The 23,244-nt window shown below is 33.7% G+C and overlaps 1 protein-coding gene across 4 annotated transcripts in view; it reads left to right on the top strand.

Annotated features, from left to right (window-relative positions):
- Window positions 1-23,244, top strand: part of CACNA2D1 (calcium voltage-gated channel auxiliary subunit alpha2delta 1) — a 453,232-nt gene that overhangs the window by 305,817 nt on the left and 124,171 nt on the right. The window lies entirely within an intron of this gene.

The raw sequence follows: 23,244 nt of genomic DNA, 5'->3' as shown, positions 1-23,244 counted from the left end.
GATTCTTTAATTAGGATTGTAGAATAGGAAACTAATTAGTAATAACAGTTTTATGGGTTTTATAAATTGCTATGGACTGAATTTTCTCCACAAAAGTCATGTTGAAACCCTAATGCCCAATTGTATTTGGAGAAAGGGACCCGTAGAAAGTAAAGGTTAAATGAGGTCATAAGGGTGGGGCCCTAATCTGGTGGTATTATTTGCAGAGATCCATACGTGTGCACACAGAGGAAAAGCCAGGTGAGGAATTGTGTGAGAAGGCTGGTATCTGAAAGCCAGGAAGAAAGCTCTCACCAGGGACTGAATAGGCAGTCACCTTGATCTAAATCAATTTCTGTTGTTTAAGGCACCCAGTGTGTGGTATTTTGTTATGGCAGCCTGAACTGACTAAAACACAAATTTATTACCTAAGGAAAAATGCTATAGTCTTAAACTCTGTTTTAAAAGAATAAATATGCAATATCCTTCTTCTTTACAGCTGCATAGTATTCCATGGTGTAAATGTCCCACAGCTTTTTTATCCACTCATCTACTGATGGGCACTTGGGCTGTTTCCAGATCTTAGCTATTCTAAACTGCCCTGCTATGAATATAGGGGTACATATATCCTTTCTGATTAGTGTTTCATGATTCTTAGGATACATTCCTAGGAGTGAAATCACTGGGTCAAACAGCAGCTCCATTTCTAATTTTTTGAGGAAATTCCATACTGTTTTCCATAGTGGCTGCACCAGTCTGCATTCCCACCAGCAGTGTACTAGGGTTCCCCTTTCTCCACACCCTCACCAGCACATGTCGTTTGTTGATTTGTTGATGGTGCCATTCTGACAGGTGTGAAGTGATACCTCATTGTGGTTTTAATTTGCATCTCTCTGATTAGTGACGTTGAGCATTTTCTCATGTGTCTCTTGGCCATCTGTATGTCCTCTTTGGAGAAGTGTCTATCCAGGTCCTTTGCCCATTTCTTAATCGAGTTGTTTGTCTTTCTCTTGCTGAGTAGTATGAGTTCTTTGTACACTTTGGAAATTATCCCCTTATCAGATTCATCCTTGGCAAATATGTTTTCCCGGACCACAGGGTTCCTTTGTATTTTGAGGTTGTTTTCTTTTGCTGTGCAGAAGCTTTTTAGTTTGATGCCTCATACCATTTGGGACAGTATGGAAGGATCTGGAGAATATTATGCTAAGTGAAACAAGCCAGGCAGAGAAAGACAAACATCACATGATCTCACTTATATGTGAAATCTAAAGAACTTAATAAACTGATGAACAGAATGGATTTAATGACATGGAAGCATGGATGAGACTGACAAATGTCAGAGGGATGGAGGAGGGCGGATGGGTGGAGGGGGAGAGATTAACCAAGAATTTATATGCATATATGCACAACCCAAGGACACGGACAATGGTGTGGAGAACAACTGCGGAGGGGGGTGGGAAGGGGTGGAATGGGTCTTTGGGGAGAAAAGGGGGCATCTGTAATATTTTAACAACAACAAAAAATTATTGGCTTCAATACATAATTTTGACAAAATAAAAAAATAAAAATAAAAGAATAAATATAAAATAAGCTATGAAAAAGTTAAATTGAATATTTCATACATTGTATTAAATAATGGCTTAGAAATATTTGGCTGCTAAATTTGGATTTGCAAACCCCCTTTTTGTATTTTAATTCAGAATCTTGGGTTTTGTACTTACCCCATTGATGTGATTGGGCTTCAGTGCTCACCAAGCTCAATAGATAAATAGACTTGATTGGAAAGACAATTAATTTGCAATTCTAGGCATAAATAGCAATAAAAATTAGTTTGATCATTTTCATGGAGAATTCCCTAAGTTACTGAGTGGGCATGTAGGCTCTGTAGATGTAGAAATTGAAATTTATAGTTACTGAAGTCTGGTTTGGTTTTGTCATTTTTTAAGAGAGGGCAAAAGAAAACTCTAACAGGCTGATTGATTACCCCTCATTCGATCACAGTGCCCTGTGTCAAAGGTGGTGCTGGAGTCACAATGACAAGGTTTTTTTTGTTTTTGTTTGTTTGTTTGTTTTTTACCAGTCTGTGCACATTACAAATTGATCACATTTTAGAATACTCTCCTGCTGGGTGAATTTCTGAAGCATCCCAGTTCCTTAATTTAAACTTGAGGGATATTTTAACCCATACTAATATTTAGAATTATAAAACACCTTTGATCTCATTGAAAATAAAATTGTGAATTAGCTTTTGAGATAGCTAAAATGATAAGGCCCACTTAGGTCTTTTATGTATACACCTCTTATGGTGGTTGCATCTGTCTTTTGTATCTCCTACCATGTCAACTACTCAGAACATGCCACATTTTCTAAATATTTCTATAGGTAATAAAATTATATCAAGATTCTTAAGTGAGATAATGTTTTGCTGGCCAAATAAGTTTGGGAAATGTATTTTATAGCTCCCTGTTTGGAGATTCATAGTACATATTACTTTAAACAGCTCAGAGAAAATCTGCTAGCAGTAAACAAAATTTAAGTTGTTTTAACCAATGTTTTCCATATTTATTTTCATGTAACATTAACATCCCACAAGTATATATTTTGTTTAAATCACACCATTATGCAAAAAATTTTTGTATTAGCAAGAAGGCATAATACTATTGATAAAATGTATAACTCATTGTATTTTCTGTGTGAATCACTTTGTTGCACAAATGTGACATATGGTTTGTTGTGAAAATCTTACTTTATTTTGTTAGACTCAAACTTTTTCAGTGAACAAATGTGGATAACAATGACATACCTGGTAACTCTAAAATAATAAAATGGCCTTGGTCACTTTTAGTCATTAAAACAATCACCAAATAAAAAAGTTTCAATTCAGAAATTAAAATGTCTACTTTCATGCAATAGTAAAACATCTCAAATTTGAGGTAGTGTAGGCTCTTCCCTACCCTAGCTTAGAGGTAACGGAAGCCTGCGGTGGAATAGGGACAGAGGGGGTGGGGCATTTACAAGCTGCTGTGTGAGCTTTACCCCCACCAAGTCGAAGCAGGGAGGGGAAGAGAGGGAAGAGTGTCGTAACTTGGCTGGGTGGCTTAGGGCAGGCATGGGAGATGATGGGTCTTAAAGATAATTAAACGGACTCTCTTGGGGACAGATCCTATGGGGTATTTAGAGATTTCTTGCTGGACTCTTCTCTTCTGTAGCTCCTTTGACCCAACAAACACACATTTCTGTGCTATGTGAAAACTTGCTGCTAGTTGCCTTCCATGGCCCTGGGAGGCATTTTGCATTTGCCTCCCCAGAACCACCCAGCGTCCTGTAGAATAGTAACATCCTTCATACTTCACGCCAGCCTTAGCAGATGCTACCAGGTCAGCCAAAATTTGGACATAAAATGTTATGTGGTTTTAATGTTTTACTGTATGTCTCTTGTACTATATTTAACTACAAAGTTTATATCATAATGTTGCATATTTGGCCAAATATATAAGAATTGGCTAATGGAAAGTCTGCTATTCTTAGGAGCCTTCTGAAGCATGTTCAGTGAGTCATGAGTACTTAGAAAGTTTTTAAGAATCTATGTCATGATTAATCTTGGTATCCCCATCTTTCTCATCTCATAAGGATAATGCCCATATATAGCACCCATGTCCCAGCACTCTGTGTAACATGCATATAACTAAGGAATAAACACATCTTTCCATAAATTATAGGAGCTAACATTTATTTCTCAGTGCCTTTTCTTAGGAGGGAGATCAAATATTGTACAATATGTTAATTAAATTTTCTTAATTTCTATTCATTTTTTTATATTTTATTAGGAGCTTCCTTACAAATAAAATATTCTTTGAATTATTTTAGACTATTAGTGAACATGAAATTCAGGGATTTGTTAAAGGTGCAGTTATTGCAATATTTCTTATTGTCTAGTGGGGAATGCAAATTAAAACAGTTTTCTTTGTTTCTAAGAAATTAAAATGGGAACATAGAGGGAAGACATGAAAAATAATGTGTGCACAATTCAATACCTCTCTAAATTGATGGCTGGAAATCAGAAGTGTACTTGGCTAGCTTTTTATGATGGATATAACAAGTGACAGGCCATTCAAAGGTTGAAGAAGAGAGATAATGAAATCTTAAATTAGAATAGCTTCCAAAACAGACTGACAGTACTGTTCACAGCAAATTAAAAGGGGATTGACAATTGGAGAGAAAATGGAGGTATGGAATTTGAGATGAGAATATTTTAATCATCTGGCTTTTGCGTCATGCAGATTTCTCCCTAGAGATAAAGAGGCATTTAAAAGGTATTTCTGTAATCCTGCTAAAAAAAAAGAAAGACTTTAAATGGATTAAACATTTCAAAACTATTTTGTCTCCAGATACAAAGATCAGATTTTAAAAGTATGAGGCTATGAGCTATGCTAGTATTGAGATGGCATCTTGTCAGTATTTATTGTGATTAGAGCAAGTAAGTCATGTACAATTTTAACTTAATGAACAATACATAGCATTTTTTAAAAACACTGCTTGAGGTATGTCACATTGTAAAGGGAGTACCAAAGCTTGCTAATTGGTTCAGCCTTGTGTCAAAATTTGTTTTTACTTGTTTCTTGCAAGTGATACTAACTAGAAGCTGTGAGGAAGTTCATGGTGGGCTCCCATGGACACTGGGGTCCTTTATTGTCTTACATTAGCCCAGTCAGGAAAATGACTGTCCCATTACTACCCTTTCAGGTCTGTGAAGACTGGTTTTTCTATACTTTCTTAGAAATCGCCAACCCCTGGCAGGGAAATACATTGGTAATGATTAGTATAGAGCAAAAATCCCCCAGGAGAGTTATACAAGTAGTTAGTGGAAGGCTTTTTTTTTGAAAGAAACCAACCTTGTATGGGTTTGGCATCTTTTATTCTTAAAATAGCTTCCCTCTTTAATCTTTATCTTTTGTAAATTATAGGGTTTCTTCATAGAAGAGCATCCTCATTCCAGAAAAATTTAATTATTTGACCCTTTTCAGTTATCAGTTTCATCCTAAGGCTAAAAAACAAAACAAATGACAAGAAAAACTGGTTTCAGTTATTTTTCTCTATATGTACACCACATTTCCCCATTTCTAACAGATGAGGCAATGAGGAAAATCAATTATCCTCTGTATTTTATTTGTCACTTACTTGAAGTTTTTATATTCTCAAATTTATCACACTTAATTCTAAAGGAGTTATAGCTGTTTGAAAAATAAAATAATTCCTGAAAGGGCCAAAATGTTTGCCATCAATTTAAAATAATTCAAGATAAGGATCTCCAAAAGTGTTTGAGAAAACTAAGCTTCCATCAAGTGTCCAATTGATATAATTTAATGATGGCCATCTATCATTTTAAAAGACCATGCAAGCGTTCTGTATGTCACTGTAAGAAATTTCCAAACCTGTGGAAAATTTTTATGAGTTTATTTGAGCCAAATTGACAATTCTGCTGGGCAGCAAGATCTCAAGCGCTCTAGAGAATGTCAGTTTTGCAGTTTATACTTTTAGAGTTAAAGAAGCGGTATAAGGAAGATTACATGAAGATGCGAGAAAGTAAGGCAGGGATTGGATTAGAGGATAGTTAAGAATATGTGCTCTCTTGAGCTCTTGAAGGTGGTTAGCTTTCCCAGGAATCTGAAAAAGAGACATTTCAAAAGTGTGTGAACCTAGGTGCACAGAAACAATGGACAGGGCTTGCTTAAGGCAAAGATAAACCTTTCACTAAAGAAGTTACATGCCTGTGGTGTTACTACCCACCATGACCTGCCCAGTAAGAAATTTATGATCCGATCACCCTGTGAAGTTACTTTTGGTTAGATTTATTAGAGTGCCCCCCCCTTTTCCACATGTGCAGAATCATTTTCATGCAGAATGCTATTTATTTATTTTCATTTCACTGAAGTCAGTGATCATATTTCTTTATTTGTATTTCATGTCTGTCATCACTTGTGTTTTTAAACCAAGTCCTACTTTTAAAATCTCATAGGAGCCTAGATTTATTCAATTTATTGTCTAATAGTTAGACAATGAATATTTATATAAACAATTCTTTAGCAAAAATATTATGACAAAGCTACCATTTGTAAGACTCTTTTAATACATATAATACCTCAAAGGATTGTTATGAGGATTAACAGAAAGCACATATAAAATAACTAGACTACTCTTAAGTGAATTTTATATCAAAATCCATCTTTTATCTATCAGCAGGCCTCATTTTCCTAAGAAAACTTTGGTATAAATTACCCTGTCTTCTGATTCACTGACCCAGTCCTCAGCTTCCTCTAATCTGTTCTTTATTCCTTATAATGTATTCTTTATTTCTGCTATGTCACTCTTCGTTTCCTTCATAGTGTCCATATATTTTCTCATGTTCTGAACTCTGTATCTGAGAGATTGCTTATCTCCATTCCACTTAGCTCTTCTGGAGCTTTCTCTTGTTCTTTCATTTGGGGCTTATTTTTTTTGCCTCCCCATTTTGGCTGCCTATTTGGGTTTGTTTCTATGTGTTAGGTAGATCTGCTAGGACTTAGTCTTTTTGGAGGGTCTCTTGTTGCAGGCCAATGTCAGATGCTGTTTGTGACTCGCCTTGAGTACCATAGTTGGAGCTGTCAACAACCCATAGCTTGTGGTTCCTTCTGCTGGGCTGGTTTGTTGTTCCCTCTGCCGGAGCTGGGTGCATTTGGACAGGACCAAGATGCACACCAAAGTCTGCTTTTCCAAGGCCCGGGTCCAAAAGCAGATCAGGCAAAGATTCAAAGCACCCAGAGGTCTGCCTCTGCCAGCAGGCTGATTGATCTGAGTTTCTTAATGAGCCTCAGGCTGTAGACCACAGCAAGGCTTACATTACACTCCACAGGATGGGGCGAAGAGGTTTTCCAGCAGGGTGGGGCAATTGCTCCCCACCACCACCATCAGGCAAAAGCTGCCTGGATAGCAAAGGTCTGCCTGAGAAAAAACTTTGGTATAAATTATTTTGATTTTAGTCTAATGAGAATATTGTCATCTAACAGAAGTTTTTAACATGGGATTGATCACATGTCCACATCTTTTTTATTCATTCATTGAATTCAAAACAATCAGTGTTTAAAAAATATTTTAAAAAACAGAATTGATGAGTCATAGAATTTAATTTATTCTAATGCAAATTAAGTTAGAATTATTTAATATTGTTTAGTTTCTTTTTAGAGCTCTTTGTTCAGATCTATTAAAGTATCATAGGTAGCTTGTAAATACCAACTTCACTAATTTGAGTTAGGTTTTAATATTTTAATGAATAGAATTTGAATCTAAAAATTTGAATATGAGAGCATATTTACTTTGAAAGCCATCAGGTTATTAATGTGCAGTCTCTTTTTGTGTACTATATTGTATAGAGTTCACAAGGTTTTAATTTTTTAAAAAATATGGCTTTATTAATTTCAGAGAGAGGAAGGGAGAGAGAGAGAGAGAGAGAAACATCAATGATGAGAGAGTCGTCATTGATCGGCTGCCTCCTGCACACCCCCGGCTGGGGATCACACCCCAACCTCCTGGATCCTAGGTCGATGCTCAACCACTGAGCCTCGCCCGGATGGGCACAAGGTTTTAATTTTCAAAGTTTAGTTAAGTTTACAAAACATATCATAAAAAATCATTCTTTTGCTACTATAAGGCAAATTTTTATGAATGAATGTAATTAACTATATATATCCGTGGATTTAAGTATATTTTAAACATAGGGCATTAATTATATTGTTTCTGTTTCTCTCAAAAAAGTTTGTGCTGATATTGAAAGTGATATCAATTTTTATGTATTCTAAGAAAGTCAGTATGCATATGTGTACGTGTGTGTGTGTGTATACATATATGCACACATATATATTTATGAGACCTAATCTACAGGAATCTAATTACATCACTGGCATTAATTTATATTGGAAATATGAGAAAGTCAAAATATAAAAGTGAAAATAAGGCCATTGAGTAATTGGAACTCATGTTTATTTAGTATACTATCATATAGAAAACTATAGTAATATATAGTTATTATATAGTAATAACTATATAATAAGTTATATATTATATATATAAGTTATATATAGTAAACATTAGAAATTATGCACAAAGTTTTGTTATTAGGGCTCTATGTCACGTAGTATAATCACAATATTTTAATATTATTCTCTCTACCTTTCAAGAGTCTCAACATTTTACCAACTTTTTCTTCTGTCATGATCAAAACAGGCCATCTGCTCCATTCAGAATATTCTTCTCCATGGAACCATGTCTCAGATTATTCCAAAGACATTCCTAACTTTCTGTCCTTTGTTTTTTGCTCCTCTTATGTTCTTCCACATGAATAATTATTAAAAGAGAAGCCATGATTGTCTAGTTTGTAGCTCAAGTTTTTAATGAAACTAAAAATAATAATGTCATGAATATACCTTCAATCAGTGTATCGTAGTTTGATTAGGCTTAGTAGAGACTGCATTAGTCAACTGTACCTAAATCTCTCCTTTAGACACAGGTGGCTTACTCACATTTTCATTTGCATCAGGGTAGTGATACTTGACTAGTTCTGTCCAGTGAGTTATGGTGGACGTGATGTGTGATTTTCAAGCTGGTGGATTTGATTGCTAGCATTAGACCCTCTGGGACTCTCTTTTTACCCATGACAGGATAGGTGGAACCAGAAGGATGGAGCCTCCATCAGTCTAGGTCCCTGGGTTGAATGAAGATATACTACAGAGCCTGCTTGCTCTTCCACACCTGGGCTACACTAACTGTAAACAATGGGTTTGTAGCATGTGAGAGAGAAAGACAAGCAAACGACTTTGATGTTTAACCTGCTGAAACATATACATATTTATATGCATACATATAATATGCATATAAATGTGCATACACACATACTCTTATATTCTGATAGTTCTAGCTAATCTTCCTAAAATGTTTAAAATCAAAATCTTAACTAAAAGTTTTATCTCCAAAATAAATCTTAAGACAATTTTTACCGAGTCTTAAAGCCTTTATCAAACAGATTTCTCTTATATAGAGCTACAAAATAGATGTCATTTTCATTCTGTTGTTCTCAATTTTTCATTCTTTTTCTCCTTCGATTTTAAAAAGTATGACAGTTTAGGGAAAACAAAAAAATCACAGCTTATTTTCTCAAGAGGATGATGATAGATTGATTTCAGACTCTGACAGTTTTAAACTTATATTTTTGTTCATTTCCAAGTCAAAGTACATAAATTTTATATGTTGAAATGATACTATTTCAATTTATTAGCTAGTTTTATAAAAGTCAAAAATTAATCCATTATTAACAGTATGTGATGTTAATTACCCTACCCACTGACACAATTATACCATGTGTAATTATGACAAAATATACTTAAACTAATATGTATTCTGTAATCACTAGGCTAGGGACCATATTCAAGTTAAGAGATTTGGATTTAACCTAAATTAGTAGGCTATAAAATGTGTGTGTATATTTATTATATATATTCTTAAATATATATATTTAAAGTGTCCATAAAATACAACATTTTTACACTATACAGGACCATATATTATAATACCATTACTGTAACTATAGCATTGGTAAACTCAGCTTTATTTAAATATTTTCCATTAATTCTTATAATGAAGGGTAAAATTTTAGTGGAAGTTGAAAATATTATAGTTTGTCAATGGATCAAATAAGAATATTGTATGCCTTGATTTGAATTTAACAATAAATTATATTATTTAAATTTTTATTTTGAAACATGCATTTTTATCTGTCTTATGAGTTCCACCTCTCATTTGACATTTACTGGTGTTAATTTGTTGAATTTCTGGATAAATAATGTAGATGTTGTGTGAGATCCATCTTCTCTTGTCTGACTCCCTATGATTTAGCCATGAAGAGTTCAGACTTTCTATAATAGTAAAGGTGTGGGAGATTTTGGTACAGTGAAAGTTGAGAACTGTTTTGACCAAGTCATTCTTGTGGTCAATACATTATTGGTCAAGGTATTTCAAACTCTAAAATTGGTCAATACATTCTTGGTCAAGGTATTTCAGACTCTAAATTCTTTTGGTAACGTACAGTGCTACATGTACATAGTTGTTTTCTTCTTTAGATTTTCATTTTATGTTAGTGTATAGTTACTTCAAATTTGATCTATTTACATAATTTTGTGTATATAAGAATCCCCCACACTAGGAGCTTACAAAGGAACATTGTATTTATAGTGTCTACATTTACATTTGTCTTTGGTTTAAATAGTGAGCTCTAGGTCAATGAAAAATATTACCAAATATTTAAATTCTGTCCTATTTCAAAAGTCAAGCCCATGGTCTTAACTATTATTTTTATACATTTAAAAATTATAATTACAGGTTCCACTTAGAAAATGACATTAAAACAGTTGCTAGAAAAAAAGTAGAAAGGTTAAAGATATCAATTTTGACCCAAAATAAAAACAGTAGTTTGAGAAAGTCTTCTGTTTAATATACTCAGAAAAATGAAAAATTTAGAATGCCATTTCATATCTCCTACTGAATCCTCATTTTACTTTGCATAAATGCATATTTGTATACATTTCATATGTATATTATTTGAGTGTAGAACTCTTTCCAGTAAACTGTGTTGATTGAAATTTCATATAAAAAAATATCTTAACCTAGGAAAAAAGATACTTCCATAGTCTATATTTTGATGTCAATGGCATAAATTTTAACTTACTCTGAACTAAGGGAAAGAAGAGAATTGTTTAGAAATGGACATAACAATGTCCATTAGTTTCAGGGAAATTTTAATTTTACTGAACACATCTTTATGCTCAAAACACTAATAATACCTGTGAAATATTTGTTAATGTTAATAAAATATATGAATTTTTAATTAAAAAATTAAAAGATATAAATATCTTTTATTAAAGACAATAAGATTAGATTTTTGAATTTGATTTTAAAAATAGTAATTGTTTTATAAAATGATTAATAAGATGGACTCCAAATGATAGAAAAAAAAATCACTGGACATATCTTTGGACGTGAGAAAATAAATTTACATTCAAGAGATTCCTTATTGAGAATATTTTAAAGAAACAGTAAATTCAGTCTTACTCTCATATTTATATTTTCCAAAGGCATAAAAATGTATTTTTGTCTAACAAGAAAATAATTACGTAAAGTTTTGGCAGTGTCCAGAATGGCTAATATAACTAAATGCTTTTAAAATAAATTAATTAAATGTTAATGATTATGTATAAGTATACTGTGGTTTAAATAGAGGAAGGAATAATATGATCTGGTGCCCATTGTGTTTTGTATACACCCCTCCCTACCTTCTTGGCAAAGAAGGTAATGCTACTTTGTTTAAGAATATGTAATTTGTAAATTTTTCCCTCAAAATGTTAATAAAATGTGCATGCTTTTGGTTTTACACAAAAAATATTGGAGATGTCACATTTACTAATATCAGTGCAAGGACAAGAAAATGAGCTATTGATACTTTAGTAGGATATTTATAAAAGAATTTCAATTGAACCAAAGAAATGAAAAGACTTTGCTACAGATTTATTTGGAGGGCCAGATAAACTGACAAATAATGTCAAAGATTCTGGCTTTCATCAGTTTGATTCGGAATATAAAGTGACAAGAAAGTAAAGACTTCTTTTAAAAACTTGAATAAGATTAATATCAAAGAAAATACACTTTGGGAAGAATGGTGATGTTTATTTCAATAAACCTTGTTTGTACCAGAGAATGGTAACTATGTGTTTAAAATTAAATTGCCTTTATTCTTACATGTGCCTAATTTTGTTTTATGAAATAAAAAATTTAAGAATTACTGATCTGTATGTTACCTTCAGATATTAAATTTTACTGAAAGGTTGGTTGAAGTTTCCTTTTTAGGAAGAAAAACCTCATATGTTTCTAAGTAATTAAATCTTGTCACTCTTGCCTTCTGATAAATGAGGCTGGTTGGCATTGGAGCATTCAGAGCTTTTGATGTAGGTTTAAATCATTTCCAAAAGTCAAAGGTGCAAGTGAATTGCAGAAGAGAGCCGCACAAGGCTGGTAAGGAGAGAGTGTTCGGCAGTTTGAAGTGTCTTTATAACACATATATGAGTCCTGTGGTAGAACTTTATGGTCTTATAAGACCATGTAATCATCGAGCCTCCCTCTCTAGAGGCTCTCTGTAAGTATAAAGGCACAATAGATTACCCCATCATTCTCAGGGAGGCAGAAGGGAAATTGCTTATCTGCAAGTACTCAGCAAGCATTAATGTGCTCTACATACAAGAGAGGCAGGCATTGTATCCCTGGGTGCTTGATTTAAGTCAATAGCTATTTTAAAAATACAAAATTTTAAAAAATGCATTAGAAGATAATGGATTTTTATTGGTTTTTATACCTTTTCATATTCTCTCTTCTTGATGGACTGTGAGCCATACATAGATACATGGAATTTGTATTCAGTACTTTTATTTTAATGCAGATATGAAAATCATATTTGAAAAGTACATTTTGCTATTTTCATTAAATGAAAACATTAGATATTAAAGTATACTATGCACCAATTGCTTTTTATGGAAACGATGTGGTTTATGAAGCCGTAGGTCCTCATTTGTTCCTTTTGGCAATCTCTCTCTGAAAAGTAAAACTTCTTTAATGCTTAAAGATCCCTAGAGCTTATGGTGTCAGTAACTGCTGACTTCATGCAAGCCAGACAGTCCCAACTGTCACTGAAACAGTGACTCCCAAATCTGATTCTTCCTCACAGACATCCTGGCTCAGCTGCAGATTCATTGCTTTTATTGCCTTTTAAGTAATCCTGTTTAACAGATATCTCACAGGTACCTCACATTGTGTTCAAAATTGAATTCATCATCATTGTCCCCATATACACCCCTCCTCCAACGTTCCTATCTCTCTTAATAGTAGTATCCAGGTGCAAGTCAGAAAACCACGGTTTCCCTTTTCACTTTCTCACCGTCTGTCACTGTGGTCTGTAGATTATTTCTCAGTGTCTTTTGTACCTACTTTCACTTCCTGAGGCCACCACTGCCTTTTCAGTTTAGACCATGATTATTCCTCACCAGCCTGACCATACAGGCTTTCTGTTTTACCTTCCCCACTCGCATCTGGCTTGCTTTCAATCCACATTCAATCTTTTTTCACATTGGCTTCCAAGTGAATTCTCAAGTGCAAATATGATTATTTCCAACTTTCACTTATATGGCTCTCTGTAATTCTTGGAATAAAATCAATTTGTATTTTCTACTTCTGGATTATCATAACAGTGTGTCTTTATCTTATCATTGTTGCCGTTGTCCTACATTCGTTCCCCTTCATTCACTGTTTTTAACAATGAGCTCCTGGCATGTCTTCTGCCTATTTGTTGTCACTGTCTCTGTGCCCTGCACAGATTACGCACTGAATCAGCCACCGAGCCCACTTTTTTAACACTGCGTGTGTCACCTAGTCCAGGAAGTCTTCTGTGACCACCCTTCTGTTGGCCCTCAAAACATTTACTTAGCTTTTGATAGGCAGGTACAGTTGATAGGGTCATGATACAAAAGCAATATTTGATTTATCTGTCTTCTGTATTTGACTTAGAAAAACTTGAGAAGAGTAATCACAATTTATTTTTATTTTAGTTTCAAGATCTAGTCAAGGATTATTCATTTTTTTTTGAATGATTAAATACAGTGCTGGAATTGGACCTTTACCTTACTAGGATTCCAACAATTATAGTAAAAATTCCAAAACCATTTTTAATCTGTCACAATATTCCTTTGTGCTGTATGTATCTCTTTGCTTATTTTGCTATTGTAGGAAAACCACGTGAGATTCTATCCTTAAAATATCACAAAGTCATTCTGTTGATAGCTATGCATTTTATTTATCAGTGTCATTGGTTGTCTATTATCTTAATAGAATGCATGATATCAGTCTTTCCATGGTGAGTTCTTTGTCTTTCAGGTCTCAGCTTAATATATATTAATTAAGCGAGAACATTCCTGAAGGCCCCATCTGAAGTAATCACCTAGCCAATGTTTGTGGCATTCCCAGTTTTAATTATTTAAAGAGCACCTATGATGCTGATATGTTCTTATTTATTAATTTATTTATTGTGTATCTCTTCCACTAGGATGTTAGGCCAGTCTGTCTTGATGGACTTATAGCCCTAGAGAAGAAGTTGGCAAACTATGGTTTACTGTCCTACCACATTTTTGTAAATAAAGTTTTATTGGGACACAAACATGTCCATTTGTTTATGTGTTGCCTATGGCTGCTTTTGTCTGACGTCTGCAAAATGAGTAGTTGTGACAGAGACCATGTAGACCATACAACTACAATATTTCTTATCTGGCCCATTAAGAAAAAGTAGGCCAACTTCTACTGAAGAGCTTAGAACAGTGCCAGATACAAAAGAGGAGCTTGGTAAATATTTGTTAAATTAGTGTAGGATAGAAATCAGTTGATTAGCATACATATTGGGAGATACTTCAAAGAAAGGGTTTTAGAAATATTTATTGCTTTAAAGGACTTCCTAAAAACTGGGCAATAGTATGTGTTAGGTAACATGGCTCTGGAAGTAACAATCTATCATTTGATTTCTACAATTTATTGTGTTTTGTTTCACTCTGAAGCAGTGAATGGTGTTTAAACCAAGCGATTGCTCTTCTTGATTACAGCCAACTACTATGTACTGGGTTTCAATGCATCTGACCTTTGCATCTTTAAATCACCAGGCAACTCTATTCTAAAACTGGTTGACACAAACCCTTAAGTAGCAAGCAGTGTGTGCCTTATTGATAGTATCACCCCGGACCCCAGGAGCCTTGTTATCCTTCTTCAGCCATATCTCATTAGTCAGCTCCAATACTTTCTGATCCTTCCTTTGAATTCAGCAGCCCAGCTTTACATGGTGACACTAAATGCCCTGTGCTGTTAGGGAGTCTCAGAGCAAAGACAAGAGAGATCCCACATCTCATTTGGTCTGTAATTCTCACCCGGAGTTCCCTCTCTGCTTTCACAGAACTGTGTGTGATTCTGTGTGTGTTGTGTCTGGTATGTATATTAGACCTTATACAATTTAATTTTTTCTACCAGAATTTTAGTTGTCTGTTCTATCATGGCAGCATTCACCAGTGGGGTTTGATTTCAGGGAGCACTGAAATTTCATCTGCTCACCGAGCTTATACAGTACATTAAGGGCTATCATTACAGATATATATTTTTTTAATTTTAGCTTGCATTCTCTTATAACAATGTCAATAATTTTGGAAAGGTTAACATACATTTTTCTTCATGAGATTTACAGCAAGGAAGGTTAAGCAATGTTGTGGACATTAACTTAGGGCTGCGGTAAAAGCAAAGGTTCCTTGAGGAGTGGAGAGAACGCTAGGTTTTAATCATTCATCCTAGCATTTTAGCAGCTCAATCCAAATTCTTCCATCGAGATATATATTGTTAAAATATTTTAAATGCTGAATATTAAGAGGTAAATAAGCCCTGGCTGGTGTGGCTCAGCTGGTTGGAACATCCTCCCATGCACTGAAAGGTTGCCTGTCCCATTCCCCATCAGGGCACATACCTAGGTTTTGGGTTTGATCCCAGGTCAGGGCATGTATGCGAGGCGATATGTAGATGTTTTTTTCTCTCTCCGCCCCTCCCCCCCTTTTAAAAATCAGTAAAACATATCCTTGGGTGAGAAGTAAAAAAAAAAAAAAATAACGATAAGGGCAGGCAACACGTATCGCGCAGTTACTCAGTGACAGTATTCTCAGTGCATGTAACCTAATCTAATACATAAACATAGGTATTTAACAGTTAACATTTTAATTACAAATAGCCAAATTTATGATAAAAATGGCTTTGTATAAATGGGAAAAATTGAATGTCTTCTTCAGGTAATTACTTTAAAGATTCTGGTTTATATTTATAAATTATGCAATGTTCCCAAATTTAAAATTATGTTTTACCTATATGGTTTCAATGAAGAGCATCTTATCATACGAGAGCTTTTAATTGGGGGGAGTGAACATAAGGAAAGTGGCTTTATTACAAAATAAATGGTGAGATATGTTAACTGTTCAAATAAAAGAAAGTAACTGGCGAGACTAAAATAATATATAGAAATGTAAAAACGAAGCTGTTGTCTGTGGAAGACATCTAAAGGACATGTCCCTGTTACAGTTTTCCACTCCAGCTAAGGGAAGGACCATAATAGAACCATGTTCACTGATTCCTTTTTATACATAATCTTATTTGACACTCATACTAGCCCTGAAGGCTATCTAGGATCCTTAGTCTATTCAGGTTCATTTTTTAGATGAAAGAACAACAGAAGCGCAAGAGGTAAAATGATTTGTTTCAAGTAGCCTGTTGTGCCAGTGATAGAGACTCTTGGCTACCAAAGTCACTAATTGTGTTTTCTTTTCAAAATAATGTTAGAAACAGAAAAACTTAGAATGCTTGAAGGATAAAAACAGTTTTTACCTTACCTTCTAGTCTTGTTATTCCTGTGCAAAATCACTACAGCCCCTCCAAGAGAATTCTTACAATGATCATTTTACTGAAAGTGACATTTAAAATCCTTCAATTACTAAACATGACATTGTATCCCAGGGTCTTCTGTTCCTCTTGCATTATTCTTATTTCCTTTAATAATAAAGTGGATTTCTTTTGTGCTCCTTCTATGTGCTTCACAATTTGCAGATTTCATTAAAGCAGAGCAGCTGTGTCCTGGGTATTAGCCACATGCCCTGTCTATGGGCGATGAAAGACATAAGGGGCAAGACCAGAAATCTCAGTCATATGGGAGTTAGAGAGTTGACAAGGACAAGGGCCTTTTAATATTTGTACCAAATTAACTGTACGAATAAGGCTTATCTTGTCATCAGGGTCTACATATGCCTTGGACCCTTCTGTTTCCCATCTCAGTGGGAGGTGCAGTCTGGTACCTGAGACACGATTAGAGAGATTAGATTTGGTCTTCTCTTCTCTCTGTATTTTATTAATCTTTCAATTACACTGGGATTAGATGAGATTCCCTTAGCCAAATCCATTGAAAAGATTCATTCATTTTAATATTGATGCACACTGTCCAGTCCTTAAAGAGGATTATTTTTGTTGGTGCACTTAATTGGATCAGTGGGTTTCTTCTTATTAAAATTTTTCCTTTTAGAGATTAGGGTTGATAAATAAAACTAGTGACATCTGGCTCAGCTTATCTCTCAAATGCAACTCTTTTAATGACTACCTTATATGCTATGGGATAAAATGAACATTTGCTATAGAGATAAAATAAATTTAGTTTAGAATTACACAGTAAGTGTTGACTCATTAAAAATAACAGCAACATCAAAGCAAAACGCTAAAAATCTGTGAATGTCTAAAAGCAGGTAGTGGGAAGGGATGACATTTAATGGCACTAAAAAGTAGCTTTTAATCCTTACTTTTTTAGGTATGAGAACATTGGACTAAAATGAAAATCTGCTCAACCCAAAGGGTGTAAAAAATGTCACCTTAAATATTGAGATAATTTAAACTCATGAAATAATGTTTAAAAAATTATATCAACTCTCACTTTGAAGAATTTTTGTTGTGGGTCTTTGTTGACAATATTCATTGAAAATATTGATTGTTACAAAGTGAATTCATTGTCTTCTGATTTTTTTGAGTGTTTTTTTAAAAACTTGAAAACCTCACCCAAGGATATGTTTTTATTGGTTTTAGAGAGAGAGGAAGGGAGGGGAGAGAGAGAAATATAGCTGTGAGAGAAGAACATTGATCACTTGCCTCCTGTGTACACCCTGACCATGGATTGAACCCACAACCTTGATTATGTTTCCTGACCAGAAATCAAACCCGTGACCTTTTAGTGTACAGGACGACGCTCTAACCAACTGAGCCACACTGGCCAGGGCCATTGTCTTGTGTTTATAGTTGTAGTAACCAGGTTGCTAAACTGTTGACATTTTGGTAATTCTTTCTGGTGGGGGATGTTCTGTGCATTGTAGGACGCTTAGGCCATCCCTGGCCTCTGCCCACCAGATGTTAATAGCCTCCTGCTAGTCATGAAAATAAAAAATGTCTCTAGACGTTGCTGAATGTCCCCAGGGGAGAAATATTTCTCTCAATTGAGATACATTGTGTTACAAAGCATTGGCATTTTTCTGTTGTTTTAGATTTAAAATTTTAAATATTTAGAGCTCATCATATAATGAAAATTTAGAAATAAATAGCTCACATACAGTAAGAATTTTGGAACCTGGAACACACTTGCGTGCTGTCTCTAAGCTGTAACTGTGATTTTTGGCAAACTGTGTGCTCTTTCTAAGCTTTATTTTTGTCATCTAAAAAAGGAGATAATATTAGTGTCTCACTCAAAGTGTTATTCTAAAAGTTAAATGAGATGGCACATAAGATGTGATTAACATATCTGCAGCACACAGTTAGTGCTTAATAAATATTACTGACCTTATTTGTCGTTACCAGTGGCAGTAGCTTAAAAAATATATACTAATTTTATCACAATGCAAGGCTTTGATAAAAGAATGGTATGATTAAATAGAAATAGTATAGTAAACATTCTGGCCATATTTTTTTCACTGTAGAAGAGTAACTGGTCAATGCCGATTTAGCCTTAAACCTACTGCCAGTAACTAATGAACTTAAGCTAAGTGCCTTATGGCTACTTTAAGAGCAAAATTAGTCCTCATTTTCTGCCAATTTTAAAGAAATGAAGATCTTTATCTTCGTTAGAAAATTAGATTTTGCAAAAGAAGTCTTTTATAGATGTCCAAGGCTAAGCCTATTAAAACCAATGAATGCTGAGAAGGCAAACCTTGACTTTGGGCCTCCACTCTGAATGGTACAACAGGATTCGGCTGATAATTGACTCGGAACGCCAAGCATACGTCTCTATTCTTCTTATACTTAGTTTCAAAAACATGGCCTTGGTGCTCGATGATTCTCTCTTTTAGAGTATTCATTCTGTTGTACAATCTGGCTTCTTAAGGGAAGAAAGGAAAATCTAATTTGTAGCAGCATAAAAGAAGCACCTTACATTTGCTGCTAATTCTTCTAAAACACACGGCATGTCTATATCTTGTTTATGACGTGGAATACGGAATTTTTGATAAGTTCTGAATGCAGTTTCCTTCTGTAAACTTCAACCCCTAAAGTGATGCACTGTTGATACATTTTAAGTTTGAATACATTTTGTCGATTTATTCAGGCTCAGGGCCCGTTGGGCACTGAAGGTGTGATGTGACTGTTTCAAAACCTTATGGTCATTTATAATGTCAGCTACAGCTTTCAGATGAAGCAAATATATGTAGGAAAAAAAGGGAAACACATTTTTTATGATTTGCTTAAAATATAAATAGCTTGGGTTCATCTGTATCAAAAATATATTTTATAAAACATAAAATATGTTTGACAAGTCTCTGATAAGACCTGTAGATATTGAAGCTGTATAAGGATCTAGATGCTAAAAACTGTGGATTTTTTAAAATGGTAAATATGATACAGTTAAATAATTAAAACAGAACTAGCCAGAATGTTTACTATACTATTCCTATTTAATCATACCATTCTTTTATCAAAGCCTTGCATTGTGATAAAATTAGTATATATTTTTTAAGCTACTGCCACTGGTAACGACAAATAAGGTCAATAATATTTATTAAGCACTAACTGTGTGCTGCAGGTATGTTAACCATATCTTATGTGTCATCTCATTTAACTTTTAGAATAACACTTTGAGTGAGACACTAATATTATCTCCTTTTTTAGATGACAAAAATAAAGCTTAGAAAGAGCACACAGTTTGCCAAAAATCACAGTTACAGCTTAGAGACAGCACTCAAGTGTGTTTCAGGTTCCAAAATTCTTACTGTATGTGAGCTATTTATTTCTAAATTTTCATTATATGATGAGCTCTAAATATTTAAAATTTTAAATCTAAAACAACAGAAAAATGCCAATGCTTTGTAACACAGTATGTCTCAATTGAGAGAAATATTCCTCCCTGGGGTCATTCAGCAATGTCTAGAGACATTTTTTATTTTCATGACTGGCAGGAGGCTATTAACATCTGGTGGGTAGAGGCCAGGGATGGCCTAAGCGTCCTACAATGCACAGAACATCCCCCACTAGAAAGAATTAGAAGTTTGTGTGAAGGTAGAACATTACTGTTTGCGGGTAGGGGGTGGGGAAAGGAGGGCATGAGTGAATATAGGGGTGGGCAAAAGTAGGTTTACAGTTGTGAGTACAGGAAGGAGAGTTTATTTTTGTATTATTATTTGTTATTTTTTGTATTATTTTCCACATGAACAACTGAAAACCTTTTACCCAGCACTGTATAGTACACAATATATGAAAAATGCAATACATGTACAATACATAATTTATAAAACATATAAAATATAATTATTTTAAATGCTGCTAAACAATTTATAGAAAACCAGTCAGAACTATTATCTATATTCTTAAGTAATTCTTTCCAAATAAAAGGTAAAGCTTTATTTGTGGCCAAGAAATATTTCAAGTTCTTTTAGAATGATTTTATTCTGGAGTTCTTTTATGAGATGTTATTGGGCTACTAATTTATATCAGTGTTTTCACAATTAAATAAAATCTTTTGAGTTTTGATTTCTTGCTCTCGATGTTCAAATAAAGATCTTGACTTAAAGAAAATTAACTGTACTTTAAAAGTGTTTTTACTAAACATTGACAGATGGGAACTTACTTATAATCTGTTGAACTTTATTGAGTCAGAGTGCCACAATTATTTTTTGAGTTTCAAGTCTTTATATGAATGAACAATACAGTTTCAAAATCCAAAGTAATATTGACTGAAAATAATTTTCCAAGGAATTTGGTCTTGTTTTATTTTTTCCGTCATGAAAGGATCATGTTTTATACCTTTAATTTTAAGTACAATGGTGTAAGAAAAATAGGGGACTCTAAAAATATTGAGGCGAAAGAAATGCACCAGTAGCTTAACCATATAAACTCTTTATAATATAAAACAAAATATCTCCTAATAATAACTTTTAACTTTTTGAATGCACCTGCCTATTACCCAGTTATAGCCAGAATAGTTGATTAAAAACATCTTCCTAAATAAACTCTACTTAAGATTTTAGGTGACAGAGAGAGAGAGAGAAAGAGAGAATGAATGAATGAATGACTTTATGTATGTAAATATAATGAAAGTAGCAAGGGAAGAAATTATATTCAGGAAATAACATGAATTCATTTTAGCATGGCCAGTATTATTCATTAGCTTTATTATTCTGTCATCTGCAGATTACCCACTTATTTTAGTATTGTTTATCCTGAGTTATGCTAATAGCATAGAAATAAAGAAATGTCGTCCACCTTGTAATTCTGAATTAAGATAGTACTTAATTTTACAAGTTTAAGAAGATAAAAATTTGCACCTTTCAGGATACTAAAACAATATGTTTATTAGTCAAGTGTAATTTATAATGTAGACCAGAAAAATATAGCCAAATAATGAAAAAGCATCTAAAATATATTCATACTTGTTTGTTTACTTTGATGCTTTATATATTTTATTTTAAATTTATAGTTGCTTTCAACATAGCTTGAGAAAAAAATTTCCTAGTGCAGCAATATATTTTACTTTGTAGTTTTGGTGTTTTAGGAAATTTGAATGCTATGGTTAAATGAATGACTTGTTCAAAAATTCTCTGGTTAAGGGCTGGAGATCCATATGCTCTACATAGTATAAATTGCCTGAAATTGTTAGACTATGTTTATTTTTGAAAGACAACTGCAACCAAGCTCTCCTTTAAAGAAACTGAACTCATTTTACACTCCCATGACCAACTTTGAATTTTGATTTCTTGCTCCAGACATTCAAATAAAGATTGTGACTAATAGAATAAAGATTACACTCAAAAGCCTTTATAAATATCCACAGACAAATGGAAGTATTTGTATCCTTACTCACAGTATATCAGAGCCTAATCTTTAGTAGTTGTTAAGTTATCAAATAAAACTTAAGAAAAAAAATAGCAGCCTTGAAAACAAATGAAACTTTATTAAAAATAATTAGATATCAGTTTTTTAACGTGAATAAAGATAGAATAGATTGGAGATTAATGAAGTCTACCTGGATAATAAATAAACATGATTATTTGTTCAGTGGAATATTACTGTTAAACTTATGAATGTTTAAAGAAAAGTACTCTGTCCCTCTTTTTCTGTGATGTTTTGTATATACTATAAATATTCATGAATAGTAAGTATCAGTTCAGGTTATCTATGTGAATATAAATTTTTATATAACTGGTCACTTAGTGTTCATTGGATCATGCTTTTGCATATGAAATCACTGGTATCTCAGATGCACAATGAATCTGACCCAGCTCATGAATATTCACACACACACTGATCTTTCTGGAAGTAATCACATCTATAAAGATGGAAATCTTGTTCGTTTTCAATAATGAGAAATGCATTAGGATGCTAGTCCCAGAACAATTTTACAATACCCTGTTTTCATTTTTTTGGTAAATTATTAACTTTAATATATATGCACATATGCTATACATATTTTTTAATAGAAGCTCTTTTTTCTTTTACCTTTAAAATATCTTGTGCATGGTTTAACCTGATTGCATTTGCTTCCTTTATTTGCTGTGGTCACCAAAAAGAATAGAAATTAAAAAGTATTTCCAGTCCTTATCCCAAGCTAATTTCCACTGTTTAGGCTTGGTCATAGATTCTCAAGCACGGAGAGGCCCAATGTGCTAATCTGCTGGGGGTATGGTACACATTTAAAAAAAAAAAAAAGTATGAGATTATTTGTCATCTTTTTGTGTGAAGGGGAAATTATATTCTAAGCTAGTAAAATATTTAGTATGTTAGGCATAGGATGCTGTAATTACAGAATGCCATAATTACAAATTATGTACTGTTTTAACCCCTGTTATATCCCACATTAGAATGCTTCTCTTTCATTGTAATGAATGGTGTATGTTTCAGTGAGCAGTTATAAGTAGGTATCAGCATCAGTGACCTGATCCTTATTAGCACCATACTCTAATTATTAATTTAGCTAACTAGAAAAAAAGAACTACTGTGCCTAATGGTAGTAATAAAGTATGAGCTACTTCATGTTTCTAACACTGATATTGTCAAGCCTCTGAATAATGTTGGGGGGTTCAAAATGAATTCTTTGTTGTTGTGTAAACACAATTA

The sequence above is a fragment of the Miniopterus schreibersii genome, assembly GCF_964146895.1.
Source record: "Miniopterus schreibersii genome assembly, chromosome: 9".
NCBI classification, from domain to species: domain Eukaryota; kingdom Metazoa; phylum Chordata; class Mammalia; order Chiroptera; family Miniopteridae; genus Miniopterus; species Miniopterus schreibersii.
Note: the sequence above shows the minus strand (reverse complement) of the source record. Positions and strands in the feature narration are given on the sequence as shown.